This window comes from Nerophis lumbriciformis, linkage group LG30, assembly GCF_033978685.3.
Source record: "Nerophis lumbriciformis linkage group LG30, RoL_Nlum_v2.1, whole genome shotgun sequence".
NCBI lineage: Eukaryota > Metazoa > Chordata > Actinopteri > Syngnathiformes > Syngnathidae > Nerophis > Nerophis lumbriciformis.
Window position 1 is genome coordinate 18,797,587 of NC_084577.2, and position 26,890 is coordinate 18,824,476.

At 38.6% G+C, this 26,890-nt stretch overlaps 1 protein-coding gene across 5 annotated transcripts in view; it reads left to right on the plus strand.

The window, feature by feature from the left end:
- The window catches only part of LOC133572760 (arf-GAP with Rho-GAP domain, ANK repeat and PH domain-containing protein 1), a 162,973-nt gene that overhangs the window by 427 nt on the left and 135,656 nt on the right, over positions 1-26,890 (plus strand). The window lies entirely within an intron of this gene.

Below are 26,890 nucleotides of genomic sequence, written 5' to 3' on the forward strand. Positions count from 1 at the left end.
TTTCTTTTTTTTATTCGAGTATTAAATAGGCTGCCCTGGTTGTTTATCCTCAAAAGTGGACTCCCAGAGGAGCGTTTTGATCCCCAGCGGAATTCCTTGTTTTGTAAGCTTCTCGCAATCTGGCAACACTTAAGTGAGTTTTTGCTCTGTGGAGATTGGCTGACATTATTTGGCTGATGTGTTAAAGTGCGATCACACGTGAAACTGTTTGACGATGACGTGATGTTCCCCAAATTAAACTCCAAATTTGTCGTAAGAAGTCATGAAATAGAGGAAATATTTTGTGTTTTTTGTCTTGTACTGTGGTGCCTCGGTTTTTGTTGTTAATCCATTGAAAACCAAATGATATAAAAGCTGAAAAAATTTAAATCAATGCTCCACAGACACAAAAATGTTAACACAAATTACAGATTTTTTTTTTTATACACAATAGTTTTACAGGACATGCTAGTGATGGGTAAATGACGCGCTGATACTGTTAGTTTTTCCATAATGGTCCATCTGCTGGATTAATTAAGTCACTAAATTTGACCTGGAAATAAAATTAATAGTGTGCTTATATATATATATATATATATATATGTCTTAATAAGGTTATCCAAAAAATAGTGCTCGATACCGTAGTAGAGCGCAATATATGTATGTGTGGGAAAAAATCACAAGACTACTTCATCTCTACAGGCCTGTTTCATGAGGGGTTCCCTCAATCATCAGGAGATTTTCCTGATGATTGAGGGAACCCCTCATGAAACAGGCCTGTAGAGATGAAGTAGTCTTGTGATTTTTTCCCACACATACATATATATATATATATATATATATAAAAATATATATATATATATATATACACATATATTTATATATGCATATATATATATGTGTATATATATTTATATAAGTGGCAGCTTATAGTCCGGAAAATAAAGTCAAAGTAATACATTAAGGAGTAATATTAATAAATTAATATATATGTGTGTGTGTGTATATATATATATATATATATATATATATATATATATATATCATTTTTTAAATTGTTTTTCGAAAATTAGGAATCAATTTAGAATCGAGATTAATAAGAATCGTGATTCAGATTTTTTGTGAACCCCTAATTCTTTCTCAGGTGTAAAATTTGAAAAACACTTTGTTACATGTTCAAGATTAAGGCGAAAAAGGGAACACTTACTGAATACTAACAAAAAAGTGTATTCACTTTTGAATTGTGAGTCTTATTTATCCAATTCTGAATCACTTGATGGATTTTAAAACACATTTTTTTTTTTTTTTAGGAATCAATTTTTAAGACATTTTACGTCATACGTCAGCAACCAATATCATTTTAATGCCAAATAATTAAGGCTGTCAAACAGTTAAAATATTTATTGTGATTAATTGCATTTTGTTCATAGTTCGTAGTCCGGGCTGATGATTTTAGGTTGTCCTGAAGAATTTGGAGGTAATCCTCTTTTTTCATGGTCCCATTTACTCTCTGTAAAGCACCAGTTCCATTGGCAGCAAAACAGGCCCAGAGCATAATACTACCACCACCATGCTTGATGGTAGGAGTGGTGTTCCTGGGATTAAAGGCCTCACCTATTCTCCTCCAAACATATTGCTGGGTATTGTGGCCAAACAGTTAAATTTTTGTTTCATCAGACATCACATGGACAAAGATAAGACCTTCTGGAGGAAAGTTCTGTGGTCAGATTGTTACATGTTTGAAATGAACTAATACCAATATAACCAATATATGACCAATAATGGGTGTCTAGTTAGCACGGGGGTCGGCAACCCGCGACTTTCAAGCCGCATGCGGCTCTTGAATGCTGCCCGAGGGGCTCCCTGGAGCTTTTTTAAAAAAGGATTGGAAATGGAAAAAGATGGGAGGAAAATCATTTTTTAGTTTATTATGTTTTTTGTTTGAGGACAAACCTTCCCAATTGTTAGAAAACTCACTGTTTAATATGTTTGTATGTATGCTTCACCGATGAGAGTATTTGGTGAACAGTGTTATATTCTACTAATCACAGCTGTTCTTAAACTCACCATAGTGTGGACTGTGACGTGACAGTTTGTTTACATGTAAAATCTTCCACTCCTTTGTCTCATTTTGTCCACCAACTGTTTTATGCTGTGCGTGAATTCACAAAGGTGTGCTTTGTTGATGTTATTGACTTGTTGGAGTGCTAATCAGGCATATGTGGTCAGTGCATGACTGCAAGCCAATCAACGCTAACATGCTATTTAGGCTAGCTGTATGTACATATTGCATCATTATGCCTCATTTGTAGGTATATTTGAGCTCATTTAATATCCTTTACATTTACCCTCTTTGTATATAATTTAGTTTTGCATGTCTCATGGCGCTTTATCTCTATGTAATATTGGCTGCATTTCAGATAGTTGTTTGTGTGCCATGTTGTTCCAGACCCCAGCAAACATTACCAAGCTTGCCAAAGATAATAATAAATACATTAGAAGAAGACAGCCTGCCGTTTCCTTTAACTTAGAAACACATCTATACCTTTGGCCATTAAAAGCCAGTCATTTCCAGCAGTTATCTCACCTTCTAAGTAGCCTCTGATTTACTAATGGTTTGAAAATGAAATTGTAACATTTCTGTCAATGAAAATTTGCTTCCGTCTGCGACACATAGTCATTTTGATAGTAGGCTACTATAGCTAATTTAGGACACATATCATGTGTTGTCTTCATTATAAGACTTATATATGGCTTTTAATTTTTTGCGGCTCAAGACAGATTTATTTTTTGTATTTTTGGTCCAATATGGCTTTTCAACGTTTTGGGTTGCCGACCCCTGAGTTAGCATAACGAAAACAAACACGTTAACCAGAATGTGAGGCTGACATGCATAAACACCAAATATAAAAATACACCCTTATGACCCTGAACTAAGTGTTACCAAAGATGGATGGCAGTAGCTACAAATATGCCGTAATGATAGTAAATATGATCTAAATGTGCATAGTGTTTTTCCTAGGGGTGTAACGGTACGTGTATTTGTATTGAACCGTTTCGGTACGGGGAGTTCGGAGGTGTACCGAACGAGTTTCCACACGAACATATTAAGTAGCCATCTAAGCTAAAGTCTTAACAAGCTGCTCCGCTTCCTTCTGCCTCTGTTTCTGTCAGTACTCTACACCAGTGTTTTTCAACCAGTGTGCCGTGAGATACAGCTTGGTGTGCCGTGGGAGATTATCTAATTTCACCTATTTGAGTTAAAAATATTTTTTGCAAACCAGTAATTATAGTCTGCAATTGATGTGTTGTTTGTTATTGAGTGTCGGTGCTGTCTAGAGCTCGGCAGCGTAACCGTGTAATACTCTTCCATATCAGTAGGTGGCAGCAGGTAGCTAATTGCTTTGTAGATGACGGAAACACCGGGAGGCAGTGTGCAGGTAAAAAGGTGTAATGCTTAAACCAAAAATAAACAAAAGGTGAGTGCCCCTAAGAAAAGGCATGGAAGCATAGGGAAGCCTATTGCTGAACGAAACTAAAACTGAACTGGCTACACAGTAAACAAAAACAGAATGCTGGATGACAGCAAAGACTTACTGTGGAGCAAAGACAATGTACATCCAAACATGACATGACAATCAACAATGTCCTCACAAAGAAGGATAAAAACTGAAATATTCTTGATTGCTAAAACAAAGTAGATGGTAGGAAATATCGCTCAAAGGAAGACATGAAACTGCTACAGGAAAATACCATAAAAAGAGAAAAAGCCACCAAAGTAGGAGCGCAAGACAAGAAGTAAAACACTACACAAAACAGCAAAAAAAGTCCAAATAAGTCAGGTTGTGATGTGACAGGTGGTGAAAGTACACCTACTTTGAGACAAGAGCTATATTGATGCATGCTTTGTTATGCTTTAAAGTCATATCCAACAATTGCGACAACAACTTTTTACTGTCAACTGAGTTTTGTTTTTTTAATGATTTCTGCTGGTGGTGTGCCTCCGCATTTTTTCAACGCAAAAAATGTGCCTTGGTTCAAAAAAGGTTGAAAAACACTGCTCTACACAGCACCCAGCATTGTCCCACCCACACAACCATCTGATTGGTTACAAACAGAGCGGTAACAGCCAATCAGCAGTGCATATTCAGAGTGGTAACAGCCTATCAGCAGTGCGTATTCAGAGTGGTAACAGCCAATCAGCAGTGCGTATTCAGAGCGCATGTAGTCAGTGCTTAGCGTTTAGCAGCAAATTATAATAAACCCCTCCCAGTCAACTACTAGTAACATCACTATGAGCCCGTTGATGTTCTAGAAATATCAACTGCAGCTCAGCTCGCTCGCAGTCCTGGCTTGAGGTGAAGGCTAATTCGCTTTTAGCGTAAAATTAGCACATTTTGCGGTGTGTGCGTGCGTGCGTGTGTGTGTGTGTGTGTGTATATGTGTGTATGTGTGTGTGTGTTACGGACAGCAAAGCCCTGTCTGTCTGTTATTTCACTTGACCTTTTTCTGTGTTGATTGAGTTGTGTTGAAGCAGCAAAAAAGGACATTATGTTAAATGAAGAGTTTCTGTCTCTGATAGTTGATATAATACTGTAAGTGCATCATTAAGCCTACATGAACTCCATGGTGTTCAGGGATGAATAGTCTCTACTATTGCTATTGTACTATTTTTTCAGCCATAGTTACATTAATCATTAGTAATGTAGCAGCCTAGTTTTGAATGGCAGGGTCCCTGCTATCACATGTTGATAAAAATATAACATTTACATAATAAATCAACTACAGGCTTCCCAAATGCTGTAATAAATTAAGCATGATGAGTTGACTTGAAACTTTTTAATGTTGCACTTTTTGTATGTAGAAGAAAAGTTTTGTCATTTTATTTAATCTGAGCAACAACTTGAGGCAGTTTAATGTTGATTAACGTGGGCAGAATTATTATAGTGTTCCCAATGTTAAAAGGATAAAGCCATTGTTTACAAATTTGGTAAATAAATAACCAAAACATTTATAATTTGTTGTTTTCTTACTGTACCAAAAATGAACCGAACCGTGACCTCTATACCGAGGTATGTACCGAACCGAAATTTTTGTGTACCGTTACACCCCTAGTTTTTCCAGTTATGTTGTAAAAGCTTTTTAGGAAGGATTCTGCTTGGTATCTCGGGGTCATGTCAAGAATTTTTGTCAATGAAACCATTTTTTGTCTATCCGGGAGACTGACAGAGAATGCATCTGTTTTTGTCTTTATTCTCATCACTTGTCTCCCCCTTTTCCACTCCATTTGTCTCTTCCACTCAGTGGCTTACTCATGACTGAGTCACTTCATTGAGAGGAGGCGGTATGTTACTGGAATCAAGGGAGAAATCCAGAAGTTTGTACTTTATGTCCATGCGGGTTACACATTAAAAGGGGTCATATTATGATATTTTTTCCCCACTTTTAAAACACTTTGTTGTGGTTTACATAACATGTAATGGTGGTTAATATGTTGCATGGATTATGTTTGACAGACCATCTTCAAGCCGCTCTCTGACCGTTTCTCCATGTTTGCGCCGTTTTGTTGGCAGTCTTATTTACGTGCCTCCACTTCGACTGCGTCTTTCTCCCCTGTTGTAGTTTTTATCGCTTCCATATGGAGTCCACTGACAGATACCAGTTAGAACTATACGCTACTTTGTATCAGAAATGGCAACAGTGGAGGATGCACGAGCATGAGTGCTGCACGATTTTGAGAAAAAACCTTGCAATTCCATTAGCGATTTTTATATTTGATACATATAAATGCATAAAACTGCAAAAATAACGAATGAAGGAAGACATGTTACTTTTGATTTCCCTCTCTGCATGAAAGTTTAACATTAGCATATATTAATGCAGTATGAACAAGAATGTTTTAATGTAGACACATAGAATCATCATACTGGTGTGATTATATGCATCAAGTGTTAGTGAAAGGCTAAGGCAAAATATGGAGATGTATATCGTGTATCGTGACATGGCCTAAAAATATCGAGATATTAATAAAAGGCCATATCGCCCAGCCCTAAATGTAACCATAATATATATTAATAATTCAAGTAACCTTTTAATAATACAATATGACATTAATAATACATTAGTAGTACAAACTTTTTTTTTTTCATTCCTGTACAATTGTTTACCATTGTACTGTAATTGGAAGGTAAATACAATTGTTATTCTAAATAAATTAGTAACAAACAAAATAAAATGGACTCTCATTTCAAATATTGAACATCTTAAAGGGGAACATTATCACAATTTCAGAAGGGTTAAAACCATTAAAAATCAGTTCCTAGTGGCTTATTTTATTTTTCGAAGTTTTTTTCAAAATGTTACCCATCACGCAATATCCCTAAAAAAAGCTTCAAAGTGCCTGATTTTAACCATCATTATATACACCCGTCCATTTTCCTGTGACGTCACATAGTGATGCCAACACAAACAAACATGGCGGATAGAACAGCAAGGTATCGGATTTCAGCGGCTTAAGTGAAATTGAAGAAGAAACTGAAGCTATTGAGCCATATCGGTTTGAACCGTATGCAAGCGAAACCGACGAAAACGACACGACAGCCAGCGACACGGGAGAAAGCGAGGACGAATTCGGCGATCGCCTTCTAACCAACGATTGGTATGTGTTTGTTTTTAAGTGTTGTACTGTTTTTAAGCTAAATTATTGGTAAACACAGTTTATGTATAATAATTTACGTAAAACCGCGAGTAATGAATAAAGTTTTCATCAATTAATATATTCTGTAGACATACCCTCATCCGCTCTCTTTTCCCTGAAAGCTGATCTGTCCAGTTTTGGAGTTGATGTCAGCAGGCCAGGGAAGTTAGGGTCGATATTCTTCTCTTGATCACCTTCGGTGGCATAAGGGACGGTAGAAGCGGTGTGAGCCAAGACATCCAGGGGGTTTAGCTCGCTCGTCTGCGGGAACAAACTGCCGCCATTGCTTGCCGTGCTACCGAGGTCCTTTGTCCCTGAATAGCTCACACACTCCGGCAGATTCAATGGGGGTCTGGCGGCAGATTTCTTTGACTTTATCGTTGGAAATGCATCTGCTTTGAGTGTCGCAGGATATCCACACATTCTTGCCATCTCTGTCGTAGCATAGCTTTCGTCGGTAAAGTGTGCGGAACAAACGACTGACCATTTTCGTCGGCTTTCCCCACACCCTCGTATTTTGAACAAATTTCGTCCAATTTGTTGCCACTTTCGCATCTTTGGGCCACTGGTGCAACTTGAATTTGTCCCTGTTCGTGTTGTTACACCCTCCGAAAGAACACACCGACGAGGCATGATGTCTCCAAGGTACGGAAAACAGTCGAAAAAACGGAAAATAACAGAGCTGATTTGATTCGGTGTTTGTAATGTGTTTGAGAAAATGGCGGATTGCTTCCCGATGTGACGTCACGTTGTGACGTCATCGCTCCGAGAGCGAATAATAGAAAGCCGTTTAATTCACCAAAATTCACCCATTTAGAGTTCGGAAATCGGTTAAAAAAATATATGGTCTTTTTTCTGCAACATCAAGGTATATATTGACGCTTACATAGGTCTGGTGATAATGTTCCCCTTTAAAGTGCATTTTTTATTCCCTGTTCTAAAAACTAGGACAGACCTTGTGGTTTTGTTTTTTTTGCCATCGCGTGATCACAGCATTCTCGTCCGTTCGTCCGTGTTGATGGGCTCATATTGCCCGTCCGATTTGAAACTGAAATATTACCACAACGGGACATTTGGCTTTTATAATCATGTCATCAAAGTATGAATAAAGGCAAGATTGTTTTATAAATATCTCCGCAATACCTCCATGGTTTTATTTCACATTTATGGTAAGGTAATAGGTAAGAAAAGTTGGTTTTGTATAATACTGTAGGTCCCCTTTTAGAACTATTTTGATATAATTGGCATACTTGCCAAGCTTGAGACCTCCAAATTCGGGAGATTTGGGGGCAGGGTTAAGGGGGGAGGAGTATATTTAGAGCTAGAATTCACTGAAATTCAAGTATTTCTTATATATATATATATATATATATATATATATATATATATATATATATATATATGTATATGTATATGTATGTATCTATATATGTATATGTGTGTATATATATATATATATATATATATATATATATATATATATATATATATATATGTATATGTGTGTATATATATATATGTATGTATGTATGTATGTATGTATGTATGCATATGTGTGTATATATACATACCTGCCAACTACTCCGGTTTTCCCGTAATTAGTACGGTTTTCATCAACCTATTCCGGGTTACAGTTGCAGTGATAAAAAATACGGTTTTTCATTAATTAAAAAAACTTTTTTTTTTTAAAGTTTTATTCACGAAATCGCGTAACAACAATCACAATCGACACTGCTTCCCGTAACTTCCTATCGAGCCATTCCGAATGCCTTGCGCGAGGCTATTTATAGCACCGCTGCCAAGCACGAGGTACCTGTTGCCCATTGTTTCCAAACGAGCGAACGATCATGGAATCAGCCGGAGAAAAATCGCATACGAGTCTTAAACCGAAAAGAAAACTGCAGTCATTCCGTGAAGAATATTCAAAAGCCTATCCGGGAATAATTATCCGTTCCAAAAAGGGTGAAAACTACGCGAATTGCACCTTGTGCAGACAAGATTTTTCGATCGGACACGGAGGAATTAGCGATGTAAAAGACCACGTTGGGACAAAAAAACACAAGTCTAATGCCGTTGCTAAATTTGGATTTTAGCCACAAAAAGGTAATGACACCAATGTTATCTATTGGAATTGTTTAGTACTGTTATACTGTTAAAAGTGTTTATACTATTTATGCTTTCAAGTCCAAGTTGAAGAAATCTTGTTAAATGTTGACAGCATAACTACCAAAATACAGAAGTATGTCCTTAATATTTTTGCAGTGCTATTTCTGTTGAAAAGTTAAAATGATTACATTAGAGATGTGATGTGCCACTTTTCAAGTGTCTGATGGCTTAAATTAATTTTCATTAATTTTTCATATTTTGAATTCTTTTGAAAGGCTTACAAAAAAACTACATTTGAATTGTAATTCCATGCTATTGACAGGACTATTAATTTTAATGAAATTAGCTTACCATGTTTACAGTATGATAATTGTGATAGAAATGTGAATTTTAGGCACAGAATATTTTTTTACAATTGAACAAGGCAGTAGATTATACAAGCTTGGACAGAAAGTTAATAATGACACCAATTTTTTTTTTTATGGAATTGTTTAGTACTGTTTTACCATTTGTTTACTGTAAAAAGTGTTTATACTGTTTATACTTTCAATTAACAAATTGAAGTCTTGTGAAAGGTTGACAGGATAACTGGCATTAACTGTCAAAATAATTTCAAACTATTGAAGTTAACTTACAGAATAAACATGTCAATCAACCCATATGATTTTTGCTGTAATATTTTTGTTTTGAAAAGTCACTGTGACTGATAGAAAAGTGATGGTTTTAGCAACATTTTAACCTGTCTGAATGCAATCAATCATTTTGCGGCCCCTGGACCCTGGCTACTAGGTTTTTCTGATTTCAAAAGTTGGCAGGTATGTATGTATATATATATATATATATATGTATATGTATATGTATATGTATATATATGTATATGTATATATATAAATAAAATAAATACTTGACTTTCAGTGAAATACTTGAATTCACTTAAATTCAAGTATTTCTTATATATATATATATATATATATATATATATATATATATATATATATATATATATATATATCTATAAATAAATACTTGACTTTCAGTGAATTCTATCAGAAATATGTATTTTATTATATATATATATATATACACATATTTATAAATATAAATAAAATAAATACTTGAATTCATTTATTTACACATATACAGTACATACATAACACTCCTCTCTACTCATTGTTGTATTTGAAAGTGCAATGCTTTGCAGCCAGTAGCACAGCCTTTGAAGGAGCATAGGTATGGGCAGTGTAATATTCTGGGTTAGAGTCATTAACCAGGCGAGGTGACAAAGTTACGTCTCTTTACTTCATACTTCAGAACCGACTCCCACACTTACCGTCAGGGTGCGCAATACAAGGTAAACCGTTGGCCAACCAAAAAGTAACCACAGAACACTAGTGTTCTGACATGTTCTATTTATGATTTACACAACGTGCCAACTTCACTGGTTTTGGGTTTTGTACATCACAGTACAGATTTTAGGCCATATCGCCAATTCCTACACCAAACTAGTTATTTTATAGTCACATGTTTTAAAAAAATATATTGGCTAACCTAAAAAAAAAATCATTGTATTCAAACTCCTATTTTTCTGTGTCACTACCACTGAGACACATTATAACTGTTGGAGATCAAATCCGCATGTTCGCTTTTAAAAAGAGCCCAACGCTAGATCATTCAGACACTTTACATTTATTTTGGGTGTGGTGACTTTTTCTGGCGTTTTAGCCAAAAAAATCTTCACAAAGTAATCAAGATGAACATTTTCAACAAAACACACTGTCTGAGGAGTATGTGCCTGCTTCGGTTTTTTTAATGGTTGCTTTGACATTCTTTTGTATTTGTCGTCATTTATGCAGGCGACGTTTGAATGTAATTATTAGACTCTTCTGAGAGGATGTGTGGAATGTTAGTTTGGTTGTGATGGGAAACACATCCCTGTGTGAAATGTTGCTCACTGAGGAGTAAAAGGCATGCACACACACACACACACACACACACACACACACACACACACACACACACACACACACACACACACACACACACACACTCGCACACACACACTCACACGCACACACATTCACCAAAAGACATTGTTGGGAAGCATTTTTTTACTGGCAGCCCTGAGTCACTATTGAGATGTTGAAAGTGGGCTGAAAGCAGCGGAATGTCCAGTGGTGAGTGCATTCGTCATTTTCTTGGACGTTCTAAATATTAAAATATAACTTTATTGGTACACAGTAGTGTTGTCCCGATACCAATATTTTGGTACCGGTACCAAAATTATTTCAATACTTTTTCGATACTTTTCGGTACTTTTCTAAAATAAAGGGGACCACAACAATTTTTAATATTGGCTTTATTTTAGCAAAAAAATCTTACGGTACATTAAACATAAGTTTCTTATTGCAAGTTTGTCCTTAAATAAAAAAGTGAACATACGTACAAGACAACTTGTCTTTTATTAGTAAGTAAGCAAACAAAGGCTCCTAATTTAACCGCTATGTAGTAACATATTGTGTCATTTTCCATTCTAATATTTTGTCAAAATTATTAAGGACAAGTGGTAGAAAATGAGTTATTAATCTACTTGTTCATTTACTGTTAATATCTGTGTCAGGTTCAAACACTGATGACATCTATTAGCTCAATGAGGAGAAACATCTGGGCTGTACTCTTTGCACAGTCTTCCACCACGCTCTGTCGAAAGGTTGCACGCCTCCTCTTTTATTTGGACTTTCCCTGATTACATGGCAACAGCTGTTTCTAAAGGGAGGGGGGTCGTAAACAGCCGTCTCCCTTGGTCACAAAACAGTTCAAAGAAAAGATGCCTGGAGCTTGCGTCAGGTCCTGCTTCCTCTCCGCTTTGTAGATCTTGGGTCAAGACAAGATATTCCTGTGGATTACAATAGATCAAAGAAACTGAACCCCTCCTGTCTCCTCCCATCGTACACAGTGGAGTTTTACAAGCCTTTTGCTTAGTAAGATTAAAGACAGCTTTTGTCCTCTCGCCGGGAACTCATGGCAACACAAAGTTTTGTGATAATTTAGATACAATTATTCTGACAATCTGCTTACTTTCTCTTTTAACATGTTCTATATACACTTCTGTTAAAATGTAATAATCACTTATTCTTCTGTTGTTTGATACTTTACATTAGTTTTGGATGATACCACATATTTGGGTATCAATCCGATACCAAGTCGTTACAGGATCATACATTGGTCATATTCAAAGTCCTCATGTGTCCAGGGACATATTTCCTGACTTTATAAACATAATATACATTTAAAAAAAACGAAAGACGATGATGTGATGCCAAAAAATATCGACGTAATCATAGTAGTATCGACTAGATACGCTACTGTACTTGGTATCATTGTAGTGGATGTCAGGTGTAGATCCACCAGTGGCGTTTGTTTACATTGTGACGCCGGTGAGCTACGGTGTGTAGTGAAGCATGTTTAGCTATTCCTCGTCCTGCAGGGATGATACTTGTAAGAAACTTACTTTATTTGTCGCCATGGAGGCAAGGATTAGTGATTTAGAAGTAGCTACAACACTGCAGACTGTGGATGGACTTTAGCCACTAGTAACTAACCATGTTTTAAAGCACCTCTTCCTGAGGGCGTTTTAGTGTTATGACTTTACCTTAATTGTTAGTTTTTAAGCCAAAATGCGTCCGTTCTCCCTTTTCTGTCGACACACTGTGTCTGCTTGTAAGTACTCTGTGATTGTGCGCTGCCGAACATGCTCGTCTGCTCGTAAAACCAGCAATGACACGACGTGACGGGGGCGTGGGGGGTGGGGGTGTTGGTGCGGGACCGATACGTTTCAGAGACGGTGATGATAACGATTCATTAGTATCGCGGTACTATACCGGTATACCGTACAACCCTAGCTGCTACTATCGATTTTTTTTTAGTAATCGACTAGTCTAATCTAACTATTTAATTGTTTGATTAAACGGGTAATGAGAAAAAACATATTATAAAGCCTCAATGTGTATTTAGGAGAAAAAAGTTGAAATACAAATATTTTACTCTTTGCCTTAACCTTCAATACCTTCTATTTACCTTATTTTACCGTTTACTTTCATTTACCTTCTATTTAACTTGTTTCACCTTCTGTTACCTTTTGTTTACAATCTTCTAGGTCAGTGGTTCTCAACCTTTTTTCAGTGATGTACCCCCTGTGAACATTTTTTTTAATTCAAGTACCCCCTAATCAGAGCAAAGCATTTTTGGTTGAAAAAAAGAGATAAAAAAGTAAAATACAGCACTATGTCATCAGTTTCTGATTTATTAAATTGTATAACAGTGCAAAATATTGCTCATTTGTAGTGGTCTTTCTTGAACTATTTGGGAAAAAAAAAAAAAAAAAAAAAAAACTTGTTGTAAAATAAACAAGTGATTCAATTATAAATAAAGATTTCTACACATAGAAGTAATCATCAACTTAAAGTGCCCTCTTTGGGGATTGTAATAGAGATCCATCTGGATTCATGAACTTAATTCTAAACATTTATTTTGTTGAAGTATTATTCAATAAATATATTTATAAAAGATTTTTGAATTGTTGCTATTTTTTAGAACATTTAAAAAAAATCTCACGTACCCCTTGACATACCTTCAAGTACCCCCAGGGGTACGCGTACCCCCATTTGAGAACCACTGTTCTAGGTTTTATTAACTTATATTTGAATTGCTGTACCTGTATTTATCTCATTTACCTTATTCTACCTTCTATTTAACTTGATTTTACCTTATTTTTTTATTTTTTATTTTTTTATTTTATTTATTTTTTATTTTTTATTTTTTTCAGTGTACATGAATGATGGTGTGTGTTGCTGAGTCCGACTTGGACATTATCTGGACTGGACTTAGTTTTAAAAACCCTTTAAACAAATCTAGTTTCATTTACAACCTGGTCTGGTGAAGATAAGGTCCTTTTTTCTTTTCTTTTTTTTTAAAAAAAGAAAGAAAAAAAAATAAGATGAATAAATACTTAATAATAAATACTTTTGTGCATGTTCAACTCTACCGTGATAATGACTGTGATCATTTTGGTGTCGTTGTGGCTTGTGCAGCCCTTTGAGACACTTGTGATTAAGGGCTATTTAAATAAACTTTGATTGATTTGACTGATTAACAATAACCGTGATATGAAATTTTCATATCATCACATCCCGATAAGGTTTCAAATATATATATATATATTTTTAAGATGGTTCATTGTAATTTGCAACTGCAGCAAATTACATTGAAGGACTGCGTCTAATGATTGCTTCGTACAGGTCTGATGCTCGAAATAAAGAGTCATTGACCTCATTAACTGTCCAATGTGCTCTAAACACACGCACACACACACACACACACACACACACACACACACACACACACACACACACACACACACACACACACACACACACACACACACACACACACACACACACACACACACACACACACGGGACCTGAGTGACACACAATCCTCAGCATGGCCCAAACAAACATGCAAACAACAGGCCACAGTTGCTACTGCTGCAAACCACAGCAATGTTAAATGGTCAAGAACGCTCACTATTTCCCATTGCTATCGTCATGAAGTCGTAGTTAACAAGTGCAGAATATGTGAAATGGTTTGGGAACTATAATACAGAACATGTATAAAAAACTAAGGAAAATTGTTGCATGACAATGTCATACACTAGTAGGCCAACTATTAGTTGTGTGCACTAGGGCTGCAACAACTAATCGATTAAAATCGATTATAAAAATAGTTGGCGATTAATTTAGTCATCGCTTCGTTGGATCTATGCTATGCGCATGCGCAGAGGCAGTTTTATTTTATTTATTTATTTAAATAAACCTTTATTTATAAACTGCAACATGTACAAACAGCTGAGAAACAATAATCAAAATAAGTATGGTGCCAGTATGCTGTTTTTTTTCAATAAAATACTGGAAAGGTTATAAATGTAGTTTGTCTCATTTATCCGATTATTAATCGATTAATCGAAGTAATAATCGACAGATTAATCGATTATCAAATTAATCGTTAGTTGCAGCCCTAGTGTGCACTCACTTTAACCCTGTAAGACCCAAATATAGAAAAACGTTAAAAATTTTTTTTTTGACCTTTCAGATGTTGAAGGAGGCATTTGATGCAGAAATTGAAGAGTTAAAAAAAAAAAGTTTATGTATGTTTTTAGAGAAATGTTGTAATATTGCAACATTGGGCTTTGATGGGGGAGCAGAATTTCAGTATTTGTACTCACGTTGTCTGAACAACTAAGGGTTAATTTGCAGGGTTGATTGCTTACTTAGCCCCATAACGGTATATACCATTAATAATAATAATCACACATTAGTTATATTTGTATGAAGTCATTTATTACAAATATAAAAAAAACGCTTTTTCCCCCTCTTTTTTTCTTTTCATGACATTGGTCATGAAGACTTTCATTGGTGGTGAAAGTCCTAAAAACAGTCCCTGTCGTCTGTAAAACGTCTGCAGAATGTATACTATCCATGTATGGAGAAAATACTTCAGCCAGTGATGTAGTGGAGGGAATACAACCTGTTCGAGCCCACTGCAACAAGCTAGCTATTTGACTACCACATTCACCCAGTGTTGTATAATTGCAACAATTATATAACAAGCTCTAAATGAAATTTGATGCATCTGTTCCACAATAACTACATATGTACATGCTCTAGACATTGTAATAACAACCCAAAAAATATATAAGTCATTTTAATTACTTGAATCTGATGAATCCAGTCCAATGAAACAAATAGATTTTGTTTGAAGGAAACCTTGAGAGGTTGTGTGAGTTCACGGCCAGAAGGCATGACTTTTAAACAAATGTACAATCCAATAGTCTTGTGAGACTGAACAATAGGACCCAATGATTATGTAAATGTGGTAAAAAAAATATATATAACAGATTGTTTTTTAGGATGGTTAAAGGTAACGTTGTAATTTTACAACAAGGGGTGTTAGAGTAAGCCATTTTCCATTAAACATTCCAGAACCTTATTTAGTTACTGGAACTAAAGGTTCCCTTGGACTTGTGTGTTTTCACCGCATTTCACACTTCAGGGTAGTTTATAGAAATCAGGCAGATGACGTACAGTATGTGCAGAATAGTACAGAATATTTTTTAATTGAGATCATGTATATAAACAGACTATGTAAGGTCATATTTATTTTACTTAAATGTAAGTACCGGTACCGTATTTTCCGGGTTATAGAGTGCAACGCTTTTTAAGCTGCACTCACCAAATTTTAGAATAAATAAATATTTTAACATATATTAGCCGCACAGGACTATATAGGCTGCAATTATATAGCGTTACGAAAGATTTTGTATATGTTTTACATACCTTAATTGTTTACAAACAAGTAAAATGGCTGATCAAACAAAACGGAAGTCATCGTCATGGACCCATTAGCTGTAGAAGCCATCTCTCCGATCAGCTAAACAGACTCAATAACTCCACGGTGACGTCTTGGTGAGTTTACTGAGGAATTTGTGAAACTGAAACAATACGAAAGGAATGCCATTGTAAGTTAATAATACCAGCACAGACGCTTGTAAATGTGTTAGCATATTTGCTAACGCTAAAGACACTAGCTTGATTACATTCCAATATGCACGAAAACACTCCTACAGACGTCACGCACGGGTCGGTTTATTAAGTATGAATTGATTGAGTTATATTGAAAAACTTGCAAACGTTGCTTGGAGAATCCTTTCAAGCAGAAATGCTATTGACGAATATACTCCCGGTTCAAAGCACAAAACAGGAAGTACATTTTCAAACTGCAGCACCTGCAGTGAGCGAAATCATCCAAAAGATGGCGCCATAGCACAAACAATAACACACTTTTTCAGTGTCACTTTCTTTGAAAACGTTTTGTTAGATACAAAACATTATTGCCGTTAGCAAAGAAAACAAAAATTGGCCGCACCATTTTATAAGCCGCAGGGTTCAATGTGTGGGGAAAAAAAGTAGCTTTTTATTGTGTCCGGAAAATACATTTCACATAAAAAGTCAGGCTTTTGTCCAAAGTGCCCAACAACCATAAAGTTGTCCCCTCAGTAAATGATACATTCTTGAGGGTCAGATGAGTCCTTCTGTATTGACATAGTAAATAAATAAACGCATCACAGTGGTACAGTGGTCACAATAAGAAGGTCCTGGGTTCGATCCCTGGGCTTGGGGTCTTTATGTGTGGAGTTTGCATGTTCTCCCTGCGTGACTCCCTCCAGAGTACCCGGAGGGAGCCCACACAGTCAGTATTCCGGCTTCCTCCCACCTCCAAAGACTTGCACCTGGGGATAGCGACACTAAAATTGGCCCCAGTGCGTGAATGGTTGTCTGTATGTCTGCAACTTGTCCAGGGTGTACCTTGCCTCCTGACATCTGGGATGGGCTCCCCAGCAGACACAAGACATTGAAACAACGTTGAGAACTTGATAAATTAGGTCTAGACGTTGAGCAATTCGAACTTAACTTTGGAGCAACATGCTTTTTGACGGCGTTTAATCAATGTTGGGTTCTGACGTTCATTTGACCATTGGAATTTGGTCATTTCCCAACCAATATTTGACAACACATATACAACATTGAAACAACATGCTTTTTGGTGACGTTTAATCAATGTCAGGTTGTGGCGTTGGTTTGACCACTGAAATTTGGTCATTTCCAATGTGGATCCAACATTAGACATCAACGTTGTTTCAATTTACAAATACAACCGTTTTGCAACATTGTTTCGAAGTTTTCTGCCTGCCTGCCACCCCTGCAACCCCAAAAGATACAAGCGGTAGAAAGTGGATTGATGGATAAACCGCAACAATATGAACACAACAGATTTAGCATCAACTAAGGATGTAACAATATAAAAAATTCATGTCACGGTTACCAAATTACAAAAATGATCACTGTCTTTTGTTTTCAATACATGTCTTGTATTCATGCTAGCATTTAAGCTCGTTAGCAATTAGCGTGCTAGCTGCATCTCTAGGTTATGAGCAGACTCACACATTTTTTCAGAGTGCTAATCAATCACAGTTTTACAATAAGTAACATTTTAAACTAGGGATGCCGATAATTGCTATAAAATGTAATATCGGAAATTATCGGTATCTGTTTCAAAATTATCGGTATCGGTTTCAAAAAGTAAAATGTATTACTTTTTCAAACGCCGCTGTGTACACGGACATAGAGAGAAGTACAGAGCACCAATAAACCTTAAAGGCACTTCCTTTGCGTGCCGGCCCAGTCACATAATATCTACGGCTTTTCACACACTCAAATGAACAGCCATACAGGCCACACTGAGGGTGGCCGTATAAACAACTTTAACACTGTTACAAATATGCGCCACACTGTGAACCCACACCAAACAAGAATAACAAACACATTTCGGGAGAACATCCGCACCGTAACACAACATAATCACAACAGAACAAATACCCAGAACCACTTGCAGCACTAACTCTTCACCTTCACTCTACACCCAACCCCGACCCCGCTCACCTCTACATCCTCAAATTCCCAAATTCCAAGCTGCTGTTTTGAGGCATGTTAAAAAAAAAAATGCACTTTGTGACTTCAATAATAAATATGGCAGTGCCATCTTGGCATTTTTTTTTCCATAACTTGAGTTGATTTATTTTGGAAAACCTTGTTACATTGTTTAATGCATCCAGCGGGGCATCACAACAAAATTAGGCATAATAATGTGTTAATTCCACAACTGTATATATCGGTATCGGTTGATATCGGAATCGGTAATTAAGAGTTGGACAATATCGGCATATCGGATATCGGCCAAAAAGCCATTATCGGACAGCTCTATTTTAAACAGTAATACTAACTGTGAGAAATTTACCACGGTTTTATCATTATACCGGTAATCGGGCCATCCCTAGCGCTATCCTGTTAGCATTATGTTAGCCAAACCGGAGCAAGAGGGGATAGAAAAAAAAAAAAGAAGAAGAGTATCTTGCAGGGTAAGGGGGGCATCCCCTATCAATAGGAGAAGTAAGGCGCCTCCTTCCCTCCGCTATCCTGTGGCACACCCTTTGGCAAGGTGGAGTACCCATTTAGCCTTCCTAACAGGGTTACTTGAAGTCCCGGCAGGCAGGAGACGGATGAAAATGCAGAGCAGCCAGTGTATTTGGAATTGGTCGACTTTTCGATGTGCCAGGCAGAAGATACTGTGGTGTGGTACAATGGCTGGGACAACATGCTTAGTATAGGCACTGCCCTTATAGAAAGCAATTGCAAACTACTATAAGTAGGGTTAGGGTATCGTTTGAATTCGAACGATTCCGATTCCGATTCTTTGTTTCGATTCCGATTCCTGACGATTCTCGATTCCGATTCTTCTTGTACCATGCCGTACCAATGTGTTTGACAGGTAGTCCCTGGAAGGTGGTATGTATTTTAGGTTGAGAGTTTTCACCATATCCCTGCAAACATAAACAAACATGTAATGTTACTGTTACTGTTTAGCCCAGTATCAATTAGCTTAGCTCTAACGTTATTGCTTAACTAACCTAAATGTTGGAGATTCCACCTCTGAAAAGGGATGCAGTCTTTTGACTATGTGTGCAGTGATCTTTCTGTGGCACTCCTCCGTCTGTGGCACCGACATCTTCCCCATTGCCGCTACGGTGAACGGAGTACGCTGAGCACATCGCGGAGCCTGGCTAGCAGGTTGTAAATTGTCTATGAATAAATACGCGGGCTAATTTGTTAGCTGCCTCAACATTGGCGCAAAACACATTATTTATTGCATATATATTGTTTTACTTACCGGATTCGGACTGCAGTGCAGTCACCGAGGTGCCAGGCTGGGTGTTGGAGCCGGAGGAAGAGGCAGAGGAGGACGGTCGGCGCAGCGCGTCGAAGACGAGACACGCATTTATTTGTACTCCACGAACTCGGAGGTGCTTCATCATGTTCGACGTGCACCCTCCTAAGCACGAAACAGTCCTGTTGCACGTGTTACATTTCACCGATATTTCATTTTTTTTAGTAAAATAAAGCCACACTTTCGACCGCCGACGCCCGCTATCCATGCTTGACTGACTCGCTCGGCTACATAGGTTCGGCTATGCTAACACTTCCGGCGGTGGGCGCTTCTTCGTTGGTGTTCAGCGGCTTCTTCTTCCGGTCGGCGGACTTATTCTTTTTTTCCGGTCGGCGGACTGGGTATCGAAACTAGGAATCGAAATTTAAACTTTTGAACAATTCCGGGAGAATCGGAAAGTTAGTCCCGGTTCCAATCGATACTCGATACCCAACCCTAACTATAAGTAACTCTTGCAAAGAAAATCATGGTGTCAAAGTCTTCAAAAATTCCGAGCAACAGCGTAAAAGGGGTCTCGAACCAGGGATTCCTCGCTCGGTAGGGATAGTCCTGTGCGACAGGTGACACCAGGTGACATCGCGTACATATATGTAAGGAAATCATCAAAATTGCAACATGGATTGTTAGGACTATGCACCAAAAAGGGAAACTAGTAAGGAAATCATCAAAATTGCAACATGGATTGTTAGGACTATGCACCAAAAAGGGAAACTAGATAATTTCAAACAAGAAATAAGCAGAATGAATATCAATATTTTTGGAGTATTAGAAGTACGATGGAAAGATGCCAGTGAAATAACATCCGAAAACCACACAATTTTATACTCTGGCGGAAAGAAACACCAAAGAGGAGTTAGAGTCATTTTGGATCCCGAATGTTCAAAGGCATTGAAAGGATTCTGGGCAGTTACAGAGTACTTGTTGTTAAACTTCGAGGAACACCCTTAGACATTGGTCTCATACAAGCTTATGCACCAACAGCAGACCAAAGTGAGGCAGAGATTGAGAAATTCTATGAAGACATTGAAAGGACAAAAAGCCAACGGGACATCAAGATTATAATGGGAGACTTCAATGCAAAAGTTGGTAAAGAACGCATCCAAAATATTGTTGGCCCATTTGGAATTTGAGAGATCAATGAACACGGTGAACAATTGGTAGGATGGTGTCAAAAAACAAGTTTATTATCACCAACACTTGGTTTCAGAACCATCCAAGGAGACGCTGGACATGGAAAAGCCCTGGTGATAGAGTTAGAAACCAAATAGGTTTCATACTAATTGAAGAGCGATTTAAAAACTCAATCTGGGACTCAAAATCCATGCTGGGGGGGGGGACTGTGGTAGTCATCATGTCCCAGTTAGAGCAGTCATGAAAGTGAGACTCCAAAACATCCCAAAAATATAAAATAACTCCAAAATTGCAGTCCCAAATAATTAAACAGGACCAAGATCCTCAAAATAATTTTGGTACATTAGTGTCGAACGAATTTGAAATGTTAAACACATTTACAAATGCAGAAGACAGATGGAAAAAGATGCAATTATATATAATCCAAACCACAGAAAAATGTGTTCCTGTTACTAAATGTAAACCACACAAAAAATGGATGTCTCAATAAATTCTTGATTTATTGGACACACGGTGAGTCTCAAAACAAAACAAAAGTGAGTACAACAAACTGGATAAGCTTATAAAGAAGAAATGCAACATGGCTAAAGAAGTCTGGATAAACTCACAATGTGAAGAAAAAAAACAACACAAGGACACTGATATCATGTACAGGCACAAAAAAGATCAAAGAAGTCAACAGGACGCAGGGTCCCTCAAAGTCAGGATGCGTCAAATCAAAGGAAGGGAACGTACTAATGGATAAGGAAGACATTCTGTCGAGATGGTCGGAATGTATTGAAGATTTATTCCCATATAATAAGAATAAGATACATCCATCCATACAATTCGGATTTCTCCCGGACCAGGGCACCAGAAATTCTGTATTCACACTCTGTATGGTAATGGGACGATCAATAGAAGTGCAAGCGGATTTATACCTGTGTTTTATAGACTATTCCAAAGCATTTGATAAGTGAAACATAAAAACCTTTTCCAAATCTTGAATGAGCTGAATATTGATGGGAAATACCTGAGGATTATCAGAAATCTGTACTGGGAACAAGAAGCAGCAGTCCGAATAGATGGTGAATGCAGTCAATCCAAAGCCATTCAAAGGGGTGTTCGACAAGGTTGTGTACTATCTCCTGATCTGTTTAACATCTACTAATTATCTTGCGCAACATCAATCATCAAGATGGTATAAAAGTTGGAAGAATTAATGTTAACAACCTCAGACATGCAGATGACTCTGAGGAAGAACACAGAACATCCTGAACACCGTAGTAGCCCACTACCCAATAGTGCTTTGGAGGAGAATTACAAGTCTCGCGCCAACCCCCATGCGAGAGCTATAAACGAATCAAGGCGCCGTCAGAGGGAAGGCAAATCTACGTGACGCGAGAGTCTACACCGGCCTTTAAATTGGTCAGAGCTAGATCTGAAAAGACAAACTGAACAGGGAGGTGTTTAGGGCACGTCCGACCGGTAGGAGGCCACGGGGAAGACCCAGGACACGTTGGGAAGACTATGTCTCCCGGCTGGCCTGGGAACGCCTCAGGATCCCCCGGGAGGAGCTGGACGAAGTGGCTGGGGAGAGGGAAGTCTGGGCTTCCCTGCTTAGGCTGCTGCCCCCGCGACCCGACCTCGGATAAGCGGAAGAAGATGGATGGATGGATGGGCAAACTGAACAGTCCATATGGGAAATATGTTTAATGCTGAGGTTGTAGTTACCGCATTTTCCGGACTATAAGGCGCTATAAGTTATTCTCAAAAGTCGACAGTGCGCCTAATGTAAGGAATATGTTTGGTTGAGCTTATTATTGGGACGGTGTGGTGTGGTTGGGAGAGCACAGCAACCAGGGGGTTGCTGGTTCAATCCCCACCTTCTACCAACTTCGTCACGTCAGTTGTGTCCTTGAGCAAGACACTTCAACTTTGCTCTTGATGGTCGTGGTTAGTAGGAGTGTGGGAAAAAATCGATTCGAATTCAAATCGCCCTTCTCACGTTGTGCGATTCAGTATCGATTCTAATTTTTCAAAAATCGATGTATTTTTTTCTTTTTTTTCTTTTCTTTTTTTAAATTAATCAATCCAACAAAACAATACACAGCAATACCATAACAATGCAATCCAATTCCAAAACCAAACCCGGCCCAGCAACACTCAGAACAGCAATAAACAGAGCAATTGAGAGGAGACACAAACACGACACAGAACAATCCAAAAGTAGTGAAACAAAAATGAATATTATCAACAACAGTATCAATATTAGTAACAATTTCAACATAGCAGTGATTAAAGATCCCTCATTGACATTATCATTAGACATTTATAAATAATAAATAAAAAAATAAAATAAAAATGAACAATAGTGTCACAGTGGCTTACACTTGCATGGCATCTCATAAGCTTGACAACACACTGTGTCCAATATTTTCACAAAGGTAAAATAAGTCATATTTTTGGTTCATTTAACAGTTAAAACAAATTTACATTATTGCAATCAGTTGATAAAACATTGTCCTTTACAATTATAAAAGCTTTTTACAAAAATCTATTACTCTGCTTGCATGTCAGCAGACTGGGGTCGATCCTGCTGAAATCCTATGTATTGAATGAATAGAGAATCCTTTTGAATCGAGAATAGCGTTGAATCGAAAAAAAAAAATCGATTTATAATCGAATCGTGACCCGAAGAATCGATATTGAATCGAATCGTGGGACACCCAAAGATTCGCAGCCCTAGTGGTTTGGGCCTTGCATGGCAGCTCCCGCCATCAGTGTGTGAATGTGTGTGTGAATGGGTGAATGTGGAAATAGTGTCAAGGCGCTTTGAGTACCTTGAAGGTAGAAAAGCGCTATACAAGTATAACCCATTTACCATTTACCATTTATTTGGTACGTGGTGTAATGATAAGTGTGACCAGTAGATGGCAGTCAAACATAAGAGATAAGTGTAGGCTGCACCGTTTGATGTGCTTCGACATACGAGTATTATTATGGTGTGTGTATAAGGTAAGACATATTATCTGTCGTTTTGTTTCGCAATATTATGTAAATGAAACTTTTCTTACCTTCTGGTACCTGCTGATCTGTATTTGGGATCTGGATGAATCCTGAAAAATTGCGCGCGTCCGCCTTTGTAGTCCGTAGTAATTTTTCTCTATCTTCTTGTTATGGGACATTCATCCTCCGTTGTTGCCATTTGTAATATAAAGTAGTGTAAAGTTCTTACTTATATCTGTCAGTTAACTCGCCATGAAAGCACTAAAACATACCGGTGTAGTGAGTTTACATTATTCACCCAAGGAACTTTAGTTATTAGAGCTCCGCTCGGACGTTTTTTCACGGGACACATTTCCGGATGAGGAGAAGCTACTCCGTAATTGATTTAAGTAAAGTCTGAATGTCATTAAAACAGTTAGCTCCATCTTTTGACACTTCTTCCACTCCCGTCCTTGCACGCTACACCGCTACAACAAAGATGACTGGGAGAAGACGCTGCCGAAGGTGAGCCACGTAAATAAGACCGCCCACAAAACGGCGCATCCGGAAGCGACTGTCAGAAAGCGGCTTGAAGATGATCTATAAAACATCATCTATGCAACATTTTGACCAAAGAACCACCATTACATGTTATGTAGACCACAAGGAAGTGATAATAATAATATGACTCATTTAATGCGCCCTATAATCCGGTGCGCCTTATATACGAAAAAAGATCAAAAATAGACCATTCATAGGCAGTGCGCCTTATAATCCGGTGCGCCCTATAGTCCGGAAAATACGGTAGTCAATCAAAACCAATTTTTCGACCACACTTGACTGCGCAGGTTGCACCTCATGCATTAGCTTGTGCCCCTCAACCTTATTATTTTGTTTGATGATGTTGTGTTCAAGGACAATATAATGAGTTAAGGAATGTCTTAGCTTGGCGTGTGTATGTTTCAAAAAGGGGCATACGAAGCCTGAAGCGCTGCCACAGGCACCCCATCACCTATTCACACACATTATTAAGTGACTACTTGTTTTAGAATGTGTGACCAGTCTTACAGTGTTCCTGCACCGTGTGTGTGTGTGTGTGTGTGTGTGTGTGTGTGTGTGTGTGTGTGTGTGTGGGTGCATTTGCCCAAGCAACAGACCTCCCCATTGTGCAGCAGCACAGAGACCCTGTTATTGGCTGCTTTGTGTCCGTGGGGGATTCAGTGGGAGTGGATAGGAATACAATAGGGGAGAGTGGGGACATAAATTAATCGAAATGTCCAGAAAGCACAAATACTACTTAGGGAAAACCACAACGGTGATGAAGTAAAGACTTTGAGAAAGGGATGTCAGCAGTTGCAACATTGGAAAACCTCTGTTGACGTCAGCGTTTTAAAGAAATAGTTCTTCTTCTTGAGAAATATGAAAATTGAACACAGTCGAGAGACAGTTCGGCAAATATATATATATATATATATGAAGTAATGCAGATACCGATGTGCTAAATTTGCTAGCGTGTGCTAACTTGGCACAATCTACAAACACTAATAATAATTGAAAAAAATAGTGGAATTAAATATGAAACAGGTAAAATGTTACAAAATGTTTTTGAAATGTTGACACTAATAACATGAATGCAAGCTGTTTTATTGTTTCATTGTTTAATTGTTTATTGTTTTTGTTTAAAACGACAAAAATGTTGACACTTGTAACATGAATGCGGGCTGTTTTATTGTTTAATTGTCTATTGTTTTTGTTTAAAACGACAAAAATAAAATAAATACTCCTCTCTGAGCTGCCACCTTAACGTGGTAGAGGAGTTTGCGTGTCCCAATGATCCTAGGAGCTATGTTGTCCGGGGGCTTGATGCCCCCTGGTAGGGTCTCCCAAGACAAACTGGTCCTAGGTGAGGGATCAGACAAAGAGCAGCTCGAAGACCTCTATAAAGAAAACGACTAAGGAACACAGATTTCCCTTGCCCGGACGCGGGTCACCGGGGCCCCCCTCTGGAGCCAGGCCCGGAGGTGGGGCACGATGGCGAGCGCCTGGTGGCCGGGCCTGTCCCCATGGGGCCCGGCCGGGCACAGCCCGAAGAGGCAACGTGGGTCCCCCCTCCAATGGGCTCACCACCCACAGCAGGGGTCATAGAGGTCGGGTGCGATGTGAGCTGGGCGGCAGCCGAGGGCAGGGCACTTGGCGGTCCGATCCTCGGCTACAGAAGCTAGCTCTTGGGACGTGGAACGTCACCTCGCTGCGGGGGGAGGAGCCTGAGCTAGTGCGCAAGGTGGAGAAGTTCCGACTAGATATAGTCGGACTCACTTCGACGCACAGCAAGGGCTCTGGAACCAGTTCTCTCGAGAGGGGCTGGACTCTCTTCCACTCTGGCGTTGCCGGCAGTGAGAGGCGACGGGCTGTGGTGGCAATTCTTGTTTCCCCCCGGCTCAGAGCCTGTACGTTGGAGTTCAACCCGGTGGACGAGAGGGTAGCTTCCCTTCGCCTTCGGGTGGGGGAACGGGTCCTGACTGTGGTTTGCATTTACGCGCCAAACCGCAGCTCAGAGTACCCACCCTTTTTGGATTCACTCGAGGGAGTACTTGAGAGTGCTCCCCCGGGTGATTCCCTCGTTCTACTGGGGGACTTCAATGCTCATGTTGGCAGCGACAGTGAAACCTGGAGAGGCGTGATTGGGAAGAATGGCTGCCCGGATCTGAACCCGAGCGGTGTTTTGTTATTGAACTTTTGTGCCCGTCACAGATTGTCCATAACGAACACCATGTTCAAACATAAGGGTGTCCATAAGTGCACTTGGCACCAGGACACCCTAGGCCGCAGTTCCATGATCGACTTTGTAGTTGTGTCATCGGATTTGCGGCCTCATGTTTTGGACACTCGGGTGAAGAGAGGGGCGGAGCTTTCTACCGATCACCACCTGGTGGTGAGTTGGCTGCGATGGTGGGGGAGGATGCCGGACAGACCTGGCAGGCCCAAACGCATTGTGAGGGTTTGCTGGGAACGTCTGGCAGAGTCTCCTGTCAGAGAGAGTTTCAATTCCCACCTCCGGAAGAACTTTGAACATGTCACGAGGGAGGTGCTGGACATTGAGTCCGAATGGACCA